The sequence below is a fragment of the Tamandua tetradactyla genome, chromosome 17 (genome assembly GCF_023851605.1).
Source record: "Tamandua tetradactyla isolate mTamTet1 chromosome 17, mTamTet1.pri, whole genome shotgun sequence".
NCBI lineage: Eukaryota > Metazoa > Chordata > Mammalia > Pilosa > Myrmecophagidae > Tamandua > Tamandua tetradactyla.
Genome location: NC_135343.1, coordinates 80,721,329 through 80,734,388, shown reverse-complemented (window position 1 = coordinate 80,734,388; position 13,060 = coordinate 80,721,329). Strand labels below are relative to the sequence as shown.

Below are 13,060 nucleotides of genomic sequence, written 5' to 3'. Positions count from 1 at the left end.
GCATACTATTTTTCAAGTAACCCTACCCTCCAAAAAAAAGATCTGAAAATCCAGGTTTTATATCCAGTGAAATTATCCTACAGGAATGAAGAGAAATTCAAGACATAATCAGACAAAAGAAAACTGAGGAAACTTGTCATCAGCAGAGCTACCCTAAAAGACTGTGCAAAGTAGAAAGATAATGATGAAAGAAGGGATGTTGGAATATTAGAAAGAGAGAACAACTGATAAAGCAAAAATATGGGTAAAACAATATACCTTCCTTTTCTACTTAGAGTTTCAAATGGGTGTTTGATGACTGAAGTAAACACACACACACACACACACATCTAATGTGGTTCTCAGTTTAGAGGCAATATTTGGCCCTTATAATAAAGGTAAAGGGACATAAAGAAAGGTAAGATTTCTATTTTCTAATGGGTAAAATTTTGCACCAGTAGACTCTGATAAGCTATGTGTATAATATAATACCTAATCACTACAAAGGCTATATAAACAGATATTCTTAAAAACACTATGGAGAATGAGGGGCCAAGATGGCGGCTTAGTAAGGTATGTGTGTCTTAGTTCCTCCTCCTCCAAAGCAACTACTAGGTGAACTGAAACAGTGCAGAACAGCTCCCAGGGCTACGGCAGGAAATGGACACACAGCATAACCCAGTCTGGACTGGCTAGTGTGACTGCGAGACTCGGCTGCGGTGAGATCCCCAAGCGGCGTGCGATTTCCCAAGCAGCGGCAGCTGCGGCAGCTGGAGCTACTCCCTCCCTCCTTCCCGGGCCAGCTAAGAGTCTCGGAGAGGCAAGTTTCCCAAGCCGAGGGGGCCGGCGCCCCTCTTTAGCGGGCGGCTTCGAGTCTCGGCTTCGAGTCCGCGGCTATGAGTCTCAGATCAGAGGGCTATCCAAGCCGCGGTGGCCCTCCCCCGCGCGGGAGGCTTCCTGGTCCGGTGGGGAATTCCCCAGGTCGCGGCAGCCGGTGACCAACGCCCCTCCCCCGCGGGCGACTTCCTGGTCTGGTGGAGAATTCCCCGGGCCCACTGCGGCCTGTGACCAGCCACAGGGTCCCCCTCAAGCCGCGGCGGCTTATGCCCCCACCACGCATGGCCCCCCGAACCAACTGAGAGAATTGGATCGGAAATCCCCAGGCCGCGGATATCAGTGACCGGGGGGATCCATTCCAAACACGTGAGACAAACGTGTGCCACGAGCGCCACCTACTGGGCAGGATAAGAAAAATAGAACCCAGAGATTTCACAGAAAAATCTTACAACCATGTTGGGTCTGACACCCAGGGAAATCTGACTAAATGCCCAGACGCCAGCAGAAGATAACGGTCCACGCTCAGAAGATTGAGAATATGGCCCAGTCAAAGGAACAAACCAATAGTTCAAATGAGATACAAGAGCTGAGACAACTAATGCTGAATATACGAACAGAAATGGAAAACCTCTTCAAAAACGAATTGATAAATTGAGGGAGGACATGAAGAGGACATGGGCTGAACATAAAGAAGAAATAGAAAAACTGAAAAAACAAATCACAGAACTTAGGGAAGTGAAGGATAAAGTAGAAAACATGGAAAAAACAATGGATACCTACAATGATAGATTTAAAGAGACAGAAGATAGAATTAGTGATTTGGAGGATGGAACATCTGAATTCCAAAAAGAAACAGAAACTATTGGGAAAAGAATGGAAACATTTGAACAGGGTATCAGGGAACTCAAGGACAATATGAACCGCACAAATATACGTGTTGTGGGTGTCCCAGAAGGAGAAGAGAAGGGAAAAGGAGGAGAAAAACTAATGGAAGAAATTATCACTGAAAATTTCCCAACTCTTATGAAAGACCTAAAATTACAGATCCAAGAAGTGCAGCGCACCCAAAAGAGATTAGACCCAAATAGGCGTTCTCCAAGACACTTACTAGTTAGAATGTCAGAGGTCAAAGAGAAAGAGAGGATCTTGAAAGCAGCGAGAGAGAAGCAATCCATCACATACAGGGGAAACCCAATAAGACTATGTTTAGATTTCTCAGCAGAAACCATGGAAGCTAGAAGACAGTGGGATGATATATTTAAATTACTAAAAGAGAAAAACTGCCAACCAAGACTCCTATATCCAGCAAAATTGTCCTTCAAAAATGAGGGAGAAATTAAAACATTCTCAGACAAAAAGTCACTGAGAGAATTTGTGACCAAGAGGCCAGCTCTGCAAGAAATACTAAAGGGAGCACTAGAGTCAGATACAAAAAGACAGAAGAGAGAGGTATGGAGAAGAGTGTAGAAAGAAGGAAAATCAGACATGATATATATAATACAAAAGGCAAAATGTTAGAGGAAAATATTATCCAAACAGTAATAACACTAAATGTCAATGGACTGAATTCCCCAATCAAAAGACATAGATTGGCAGAATGGATTAAAAAACAGGATCCTTCTATATGCTGTCTACAAGAAACACATCTTAGACCGAAAGATAAACATAGCTTGAAAGTGAAAGGTTGGGAAAAGATATTTCATGCAAATAACAACCAGAAAAGAGCAGGAGTGGCTATACTAATATCCAACAAGTTAGACTTCAAATGTAAAACAGTTAAAAGAGACAAAGAAGGACACTATATACTAATAAAAGGAACAATTAAACAAGAAGACATAACAATCATAAATATTGATGCACTGAACCAGAATGCCCCAAAATACATGAGGAATTACACTGCAAACACTGAAAAGGGAAATAGACTCATATATCATAAGAGTTGGAGACTTCAATTCACCACTCTCATCAATGGACAGAACATCTAGACAGAGGATCAATAAAGAAATAGAGAATCTGAATATTACTATAAATGAGCTAGACTTAACAGACATTTATAGGACATTACATCCCACAACAGCAGGATACACCTTTTTTTCAAGTGCTCATGGATCATTCTCAAAGATAAACCGTATGCTGGGTCACAAAGCAAGTCTTAACAAATTTAAAAAGATTGAAATCATACACAACACTTTCTCGGATCATAAAGGAATGAAGTTGGAAATCAATAATAGGCGGAGTGCCAGAAAATTCACAAATACGTGGAGGCTCAACAACACATTCCTAAACAATGAGTGGGTCAAAGAAGAAATTGCTAGAGAAATTAGCAAATATCTCGAGGCAAATGAATGAAAACACAACATATCAAAACTTATGGGATGCAGCAAAGGCAGTGCTAAGAGGGAAATTTATTGCCCTAAATGCCTATATCAGAAAAGAAGAAAAGGCAAAAATGCAGGAATTAACTGTTCAATTGGAAGAACTGGAGAAAGAACAGCAAACTAATCCCAAAGCAAGCAAAAGGAAAGAAATAACAAAGATTAGAGCACAAATAAATGAAATTGAAAACATGAAAACAATAGAGAAAATCAATAAGGCCAGAAGTTGGTTCTATGAGAAAATCAATAAGATTGATGGGCCCTTAGCAAGATTGACAAAAAGAAGAAGAGAGAGGATGCAAATAAATAAGATCAGAAATGGAAGAGGAGACATAACTACTGACCTCACAGAAATAAAGGAGATAATAACAGGATACTATGAACAATTTTACGCTAATAAATACAACAATTTAGAGGAAATGGATGGGTTCCTGGAAAGACATGAACAACCAGCTTTGACTCAAGAAGACATAGATGACCTCAACAAACCAATCAGAAGTAAAGAAATTGAATCAGTCATTCAAAAGCTTCCTAAAAAGAAAAGTCCAGGACCAGATGGCTTCACATCTGAATTCTATCAAACATTCCAGAAAGAATTAGTACCAACTCTCCTCAAACTCTTCAAAAAAATAGAAGTGGTGGGAAAACTACCTAATTCATTCTATGAAGCCAACATCACCCTCATACCAAAACCAGGCAAAGATATTACAACAAAAGAAAACTACAGGGCAATCTCTCTAATGAATATAGATGCAAAAATCCTCAACAAAATTCTAGCAAATCGTATCCAAAAACACATTAAAAGAATTATACATCATGACCAAGTAGGATTCGTCCCAGGTATGCAAGGATGGTTCAATATAAGAAAATCAATTAATGTAATACATCATATCAACAAACCAAGCAGAAAAATCACATGATCATCTCAATTGATGCAGAGAAGGCATTTGACAAGATTCAACATCCTTTCCTGTTGAAAACACTTCAAAGGATAGGAATACAAGGGAACTTCCTTAAAATGATAGAGGGAATATATGAAAAACCTACAGCTAATATCATCCTCAATGGGGAAAAATTGAAAACTTCCCCCCTAAGATCAGGAACAAGACAAGGATGTCCACTATCACCAGTATTATTCAACATTGTGTTGGAGGTTCTAGCCAGAGCAATTAGACAAGAAAAAGAAATACGAGGCATCAAAATTGGAAAGGAAGAAGTAAAACTATCACTGTTTGCAGATGATATGATACTATACGTCGAAAACCCCGAAAAATCCACAACAAAACTACTAGAGCTAATAAATGAGTACAGCAAAGTAGCAGGTTACAAGATCAACATTCAAAAATTTGTAGCATTTCTATACACTAGCAATGAACAAGCAGAGGGGGAAATCAAGAAACAAATCCCATTTACAATTGCAACTAAAAGAATAAAATACCTAGGAATAAATTTAACTAAAGAGACAAAAAACCTATATAAAGAAAACTACAAAAAACTGCTAAAAGAAATCACAGAAGACCTAAATAGATGGAAGGGCATACCGTGTTCATGGATTGGAAGACTAAATATAGTTAAGATGTCAATCCTACCTAAATTGATTTACAGATTCAATGCAATACCAATCAAAATCCCAACAACTTATTTTTCAGAAATAGAAAAACCAATAAGCAAATTTATATGGAAGGGCAGGGTGTCCCAAATTGCTAAAAGTATCTTGAAGAAAAAAAACGAAGCTGGAGGTCTTGCACTGCCTGACTTTAAGGCATATTATGAAGCCACCGTGGTCAAAACAACATGGTATTGGCATAAAGATAGATATATCGACCAATGGAATCGAATAGAGTGCTCAGATATAGACCCTCTCATCTATGGACATTTGATCTTTGATAAGGCAGTCAAGCCAACTCACCTGGGACAGAACAGCCTCTTCAATAAATTGTGCCTAGAGAACTGGATATCCATATGCAAAAGAATGAAAGAAGACCCATATCTCACACCCTATACAAAAGTTAACTCAAAATGGATCAAAGATCTAAACATTAGGTCTAAGACCATAAAACAGTTAGAGGAAAATGTAGGGAGATATCTTATGAATCTTACAATTGGAGGCAGTTTTATGGACCTTAAACCTAAAGCAAGAGCACTGACGAAGGAAAGAAATAAATGGGAACTCCTCAAAATTAAACACTTTTGTACATCAAAGAACTTCATCAAGAAAGTAGAAAGACAGCCTACACAATGGGAATCAATATTTGGAAACGACATATCAGATAAAGGGCTAGTATCCAGAATTTATAAAGAGATTGTTCAACTCAACAACAAAAAGACAGCCAACCCAATTACAAAATGGGAAAAAGGCTTGAATAGACACCTCTCGGAGGAGGAAATACAAATGGCCAAAAAGCACATGAAGAGATGCTCAATGTCCCTGGCCATTAGAGAAATGCAAATCAAAACCACAATGAGATATCATCTCACACCCACCAGAATGGCCATTATCAACAAAACAGAAAATGACAAGTGCTGGAGAGGATGTGGAGAAAGAGGCACACTTATCCACCTTGGTGGGAATGTCAAAGGGTGCAACCACTGTGGAAGGCAGTTTGGCGGTTCCTCAAAAAGCTGAATACAGAATTGCCATACAACTCAGCAATACCATTGCTGGGAATCTACTCAAAGGAATTAAGGGCAAAAACTCAAACGGACATTTGCACACCAATGTTTATAGCAGCGTTATTTACAATTGCAAAGAGATGGAAACAGCCAAAATGTCCATCAACAGAAGAGTGGCTAAACAAACTGTGGTATATACATACGATGGAATATTATGCAGCTTTAAGGCAGGATAAACTTATGAAGCATGTAATAACATGGATGGACCTAGAGAACATTATGCTGAGTGAGTCTAGCCAAAAACTAAAAGACAAATACTGTATGGTCCCAATGATGTGAATCGACACTCAAGAATAAACTTGGAATATGTCATTGGTAACAGATTTCAGCAGGAGTTAGAAACAGGGTAAGATAATGGGTAATTGGAACTGATGGGATACAGACTGTGCAACAGGACTAGATACAAAAACTCAAAAATGGACAGCACAATAATACCTAATTGTAAAGTAATCATGTTAAAACCCTGAATGAAGCTGCATTCGAGCTATAGGTTTTTGTTTTGTTTTGTTTTGTTTTGTTTTGTTCTTACTATTATTACTTTTATTTTTTTTCTCTATATTAACATTCTATATCTTTTTCGGTTGTATTGCTAGTTCTTCTAAACCGATGCAAATGTACTAAGAAACGATGATCATGCATCTACGTGATGATGTTAAGAATTACTGATTGCATATGTAGAATGGTATGATTTCTAAAAAAAAAAAAAAATGGACAGCACAATACTACCTAATTGTAATGTAATTATGTTAAAACACTGAATGAAGCTGCATTTGAGCTATTTTTTTCTTATATATTTTTGTGTTTTTTTATTTTTATTTTTTCTCTATATTATCATTTTATTTCTTTTTCTGTTGTCTTGCTATTTCTTTTTCTAAATTGATGCATATGTACTAAGAAATGATGATCATACATCTATGTGATGATATTAAGAATTACTGATTGCATATGTAGAATGGAATGATTTCTAAATGTTGTGTTAGTTAATTTTTTTAATTAATAAAATAATGTAAAAAAAAAAACACTATGGAATTCTAAAAAAAATTGTTCAGGCAACCTGTAGGCAGGCAGTAAAAGAAAACAGAAATGGCAAGCAAAAAACCAAAACAAAATATCAGACTTAAGTCTTTATATATCAATAATTAAATTTAATATAAATGATCTAAATACGCCAATTAAAAAGGCAAAGATTGTCAGAATAGGTATAAAAATCCACTGGAAACCAATAAATATGTTGTCTGCAAAAAACCTACTTTAAATGAAATGCTATATGTAGGTTTAAAATAAAAGAATGAGAAAAGGCAATACCCACAAACTTTAATCAAAAGGAAGTAGAAAGGGCTATTTTAATATTAGAAAAAGTAGGCTTCAGAGCAAGGAAAATTACCAAGGACAGAGAGTTGTTGCATAATGTCAAAATTCAATCCATTTTGAAAATTTAGTAGTCCTAAAAGTTTATGCATCAAAAACAATTGAAGAAATATGTGAAGCAAAATCTTATTGAACTGAAATAGGTAAATCCAGAATTAGAGTTGTGGGCTCTGATACCACTCTCTCAATGATTGACAGAGCAACCATATGGAAAGTCAGCGAGAATATCAAACTCAACAGTGTAATCAACCAATAGGATTTGATCAACATTTAAAGACCAATCCACCCAGCATATCCAGAAAACAAATTCTTTTTAAGCTCCCATGAATATACAGCAACTATACCATATCCTGGGTCATTAACAACAACAAAAAAAAGCTTGCCAAATGTAAAGGAATTAAAATTATACAACGTGAATTTTCTGATCAAACTAGAATTTTATATAAATCATTTAAACAAAGATAACAGAAAAATATCCAAACACTAGGTAACAAAAACTCTTGTAAGTGTCAAGAAGGAAGTCTCAGAAGAAATTAGAAAATACATAAAACTAAATGAAAATGAAAACACAGCATACCACCTTGTTGGATACTGAGAGAAAAATTTATAATACTAAATCCTTATACTAGAAAACAAACAAAAATATGCAAATACATAACCAGAACTCCCAACTCAAGAAATTAGAAATGGAAGAACAAAATAAACCTAAATTAAGCAGAAGGAAGGAAATAATAAAGAGCTGGAATCAATGAAATTTAAAACACAAAATAACAGTGAATATTAAGGAAAAAAGCTGGCTTTGAAAATATGAACAGAATTTTTAGCAACACTGAAAAAGAACAAAAGTGAGAAGACATAAACTCCCAATATCAGGAATGAAATGAGACATCACTACATACCCCACACGCATCAAAAGGTTAATGAGGGAATACTATGAAATATTTTACATACGTTGATTTGACAACTTGGAGGGAAAAGACCAGTTTTTGAAAAACCCATGCTACTATATCTCATTCATTGTGAAACAGTTTGAATTACAAGGAAATTAAATTGATAACTGTTCTAGTTTGCTAGCTGCCAGAATACAATATACCAGAAATGGAATGCTTTCAAAAAGAGGGATTTAATAAGGTGCTAGTTTACAGTTCTAACACTGAGAAAATGTAAATGTCCAATCAAAGGCATCCAGGGAACGGTACCTTGGTTCAAGAAGGCTGACGAAGTTCAGAGTTTCTCTTTCAAGTGAGAAGGCACATGGTGAACACAGCCAGGGCATCTGCTAACTTTCTTTCCTGGCTTCCAGTTTCATGAAACTCCCTGGGAGGCATTTTCCTTCTTCGTCTCTATAGGTTGCTGGCTTGTGGACTCTCTGCTTCTCATGGCTTCATTTTTCTCCTCTGCTCTCTCAGAATCTCCTTCATTCTCCAAAATGTGTCCTCTTTTATAGCACTCCAGAAATTTCTCAAGACCCACCCAAATGGTTGGAGACATATTATCATCTAATCCAGCTTAACAACCACCCTTGATTAAATCACATCTTCGGAGAGATGATCTAATTACAGTTTCAAACATTCAGTGCTGAATAGGGATTAGAAGAAATGGCTGCCTTTACAAAATGGGATTAGAATTAAAACACAGCTTTTCCAGGGTCCAGACATTTCAAACCAGCACATTAATCAAAATACCTCCTCCCCCTACTAAAAATTTTTCCATGACCTGATGATTTCACTGAATAAGTCAACTAAATGTTTGGAGGAGTTAGCACAAATTCTAAACATATCTTCCAGGAAAATAGAATGTAATATTTTCCAAGACATTCCATGAAACCAGTGTTATTACCAAAAGTGTAAAAAGATAGCACAAAAAGGACACCCACTATTAATATAGATGAAAATATATAAAACAAGATATTAGCAAACAGAATCCAATACATAAAGCAACTATACATTATAAACCAAGTGGGGTTTAGTCTAGGGATTCAAGTGTGATTCAGTGTGTGCAATCAATCATTCAATGCTATTCAACATATTAGCAGGCAAAGAAGAAGTATCACTTGATCATATCACTTGATGCAGAAAAATCCTTAGCCAAATTCAACAACCATTCATAATAAAAACATTCAAAGAACTAAAAATAGAGGGCAACCTCCTGAAACTGATATAAAAACATCTACAGAAAACCTACAACTAGCAACACAATTACTGGTGAAAGAATGACCTAAGATTGAGAACAAGACAAGAATGCCTGTCTCACCTCTGCTCTTCAGCATAAAACTGGAAGTTCTGGCTGGAGCAATAAGGCAAAGTCAGAGGAATTAGTCTAACTGATTTCAAGATTATTGATAGCTACAGTAATCAAGAATGTGTGTTATTGACAGAGAGATATACATATCATGGAAAAAAAAATGCAGAACCCAAAATAGCCAAATAGATCTGATGAATTTTGACAAGGAGACAGGCAATGTAATGGAGGAAGGATACTATTTTAAACAAATGGTACTGAAGCAAATGGATATCTATAAGTGATAAAAGAAAAAAAATGAATAAGGAAAGAGAACCTTGACCTAAACCTCACACCTTTTACAAAATTAAATCAAAATGGATTAGAGATTTAAAAGTACAACTATAAAACATTTAGGAGAGCATATAGGAGAAAGGCATAGGGCACAGTCAAATGTTCTTAATCACGACACCACAAATGAGAAAAACTGATAAGTTTGACTTCATTAAAAATATCTGCAAGGTAAGCGCTCAATGAGATCACCACATTTATTAGAAGAGCCACAATTTAAAAATAGTGACAACACCAAATACATATGAGGATGTGAAGAAAATACATTGCTGATGGGATTATAAAATAGTGCGGTCATTCTGGAAAATAATTTGGTACTATTCTTAAAACAGAAATCATATACTTAGCATATGACCCAGCAATTGCACTCTTGGCTATTTATTCCAGAGAATTGGAAACTTGCGTCCACACATAAATGTGTATGCAATTTTTCTTAGCAGCTTTATATATAATAACCAATAATTAGAAAAAACAGAAAATCTTCTGCCCTCGTGTTCCAGGCCTGCTATTGCAAACCACACAGTCAGCTGGATGAAACAAAACGAATGTATTGTCACATGGTTTTGGAGACTAGAAGTGAAAAACGGGGACTATAGTGTCTAGCAATTCTCCCTCATATAGCAGTCTCTTTCTATGTCTCCTCTGGTTTCTTGTGACCTCCCACTTCTACTGTCTGCCGTGTCCAGTTTCCTTTGCTCATAAGGACTTCTGCCGTGTGTAATAAGGCCATCCTGATTCAATGGAGCCCCACGCAAATAAGGATCTTTGAAGATCCCATCACAAATGAGTCTACCCCTTAACAAATAACAATACTTTCAAACTGCAAATGGGTTTATACCCACAGGAATGCAGACTTAGACTTAAGCACGTCTTTTGTGGGGGACGTGATTCAATCCCCAACATCCTCAATCTACGAATGATAAAACACTGGTATATTCGAACTAGGGAACACTACTCAATGATAAAAATGAATGAACTATATACACACACAACTTGAGTGGATCTGAAGGGCATTATGCTGAGTGACAGAAAAATAAAACGTTATTTCATAAGGTCATATTCTTTTATTTTTTCACCCTTAAAAATTATTTAATTATATCACAAGTATAAAAGTTGTGAAACAGTACCAAAAAAATTACCATCAGTGAAGCTGAGGCCAGTCTTGTAAAGCTTCCCTGATGGGAGAAGTGAAGAACAAAGAGGGCCCACCCTCTTTCATGAGACACCCGTCTGCCCTTCTACCTAATATTCGTTATTCATACTCAAGTAGAACTATTTCTGCCCTCACTTTTAGAAGCACAATTCAGCATAATTCAGTCTAAAACTAGTTTTTGTAAATAAAATATTATTGGAGCATAGCCACACCCATCCTTTTTTATGTTGTCTGTGGCTCCTTTAACACCACAATGGCAGAGTTGAGTAGTTGCAACAGAGACCACAGGTGGCTCACAAAGCTGAAAATATTTACTATCTAGCCCTTCACAGAAAAAGTCATTCTCAGCTTCATTCCCTCTATTTCTTTATCTGTATCACCCTCTTCCTTTTTCAACACTCTTCTCCACTATTCTCTAGAATGTCCACTCATGACTGTCATTTTCTGTCTCTTCATAGTTTTGTTTTTTTCTAACTTTTTAAATTGTATAGTATAACATATATAAAAGCAAAGAAATAAAAAAGCAATAGTTTTCAAAGCACTCTTCAACAACTGGTTACAGGACAGATCGCAGAGTTTGTCATAAGCTACCATATGATCCTCTCAGATTTTCCCTTCTAGCTGCTCCAGAATATAGGAGGCTAGAGGGCTTAAATACTTTTTTATCATAAAAATATGGACCACTTCACGAATTTGTGTGTCATCCTTACACAGGGGCCATGCTAATCTTCTCTGTACATAAGTTCACATTCTTGCAGTGACAAATGTTAGATGACGGAGAAGACTTTAGTGGTTACAGATATTAGGGACTTTACCATGGGAGGAGAGTGAATGTGACTCTAAAGGGGTAGCATGAGTCGCATTTTGGTGGTGATGGAATAGTTCTGTATCTTCAATGATGAGATATTTATACAAACCTATACACACATAATTCCATTGTTAAATTCCTGGCTTTGATATGCTATTATAATTATATATGATGCAACTATTGTGGAAACTGGGTGGGACATCTGTACTGCCTCTGCAATTTCCTATGAATCAACAATCATTGGAAAACTTTAAATGTTAGAAAAACAAGTTCCAAAAAGAGTATGATATTATGATCAAAATATTTTTAAATGTAATGGAGGGGGATGTGGAAGTTAAAAACAGGCAACTCCACCCCACATCAACACAGGGCCCCTCAATTCTACTCTCCACATCTCCCGTGTCACCCTGGTCCAAGCCACTTTGCCTCCCCTTGTCCTGGAAGCTGCCACTTCTTCCCTTTAATCTGGTTAGAGTTTTGGGCTCTTAGTTTCTTCCATTTATACAATGGCAACCATGTAAGACCTTTTCAAAATAAAAATCTTAATGCCTACCAATTATGTTTTTTATTTATTTTGATTAGCTTATTTCCTTAAGGCCACTGAATTTACTTATAAAAATATAAGTACCATAGTAAAAGTGGATTCAATTGCTAAAATGGAAAAGTCTGCAGTTGATAAAACTTTAAACACATTTTAAACCTCATTACCCACAATAAGATTTGAGTTTCGGTATCTCCATGGAAAATAATGATAACTCTTTGAAATGCTTGGTCTTCTACTAAGTCAGACACTGTGGTCCAATCAGCCCACTGCCTTCCTTTCTACCAGATCTCATATACCTCCGTACAGCCATAAATGCAAGTTCTCTCTTGCCCAGCTCCCTTTATAATGATCCAATTCTGAGTAAAAAGATCAGAGGGAAATCCACTGATTATTTTCTGGAAACAGATTTCTCTGAAAGACGCATGGAATAATGCCTGTCTTCATTTTTATGCATGTGGCCATGCCTCATGTGTCTCGTGGACAACCATCCTGTGAGTGAGGTATCATGGCCATATGTTGGTTGAAGTAAAAGAATGTGATAATGGAAACACCTCTGTTCCTGATGGCACCTCTGAGTTACTAAAGTAAACCCTGGGACTGCCATCTGCCTCCAGAAGTATTGATTGAGATAATAATTATGTTATATTCAATGCCACTTATAGTTGGGTATCCTCTTATTTACAGACAAAACCCTTCTTTTGATATTTTCCAATAAAGATATAACCAAGAGTTATTGTCTCTCCCTTTCTCTT

At 36.6% G+C, this 13,060-nt stretch overlaps 1 non-coding gene across 1 annotated transcript; it reads right to left on the bottom strand.

Moving 5' to 3' along the window:
* Positions 1–11,625: 11,625 nt before the first annotated feature.
* LOC143661795 (U6 spliceosomal RNA) lies at positions 11,626–11,732 on the bottom strand. Its single transcript, XR_013164847.1, has one exon. It is a non-coding gene; the product is annotated as a U6 spliceosomal RNA (small nuclear RNA).
* Between the last annotated feature and the right edge of the window lie 1,328 nt (positions 11,733–13,060).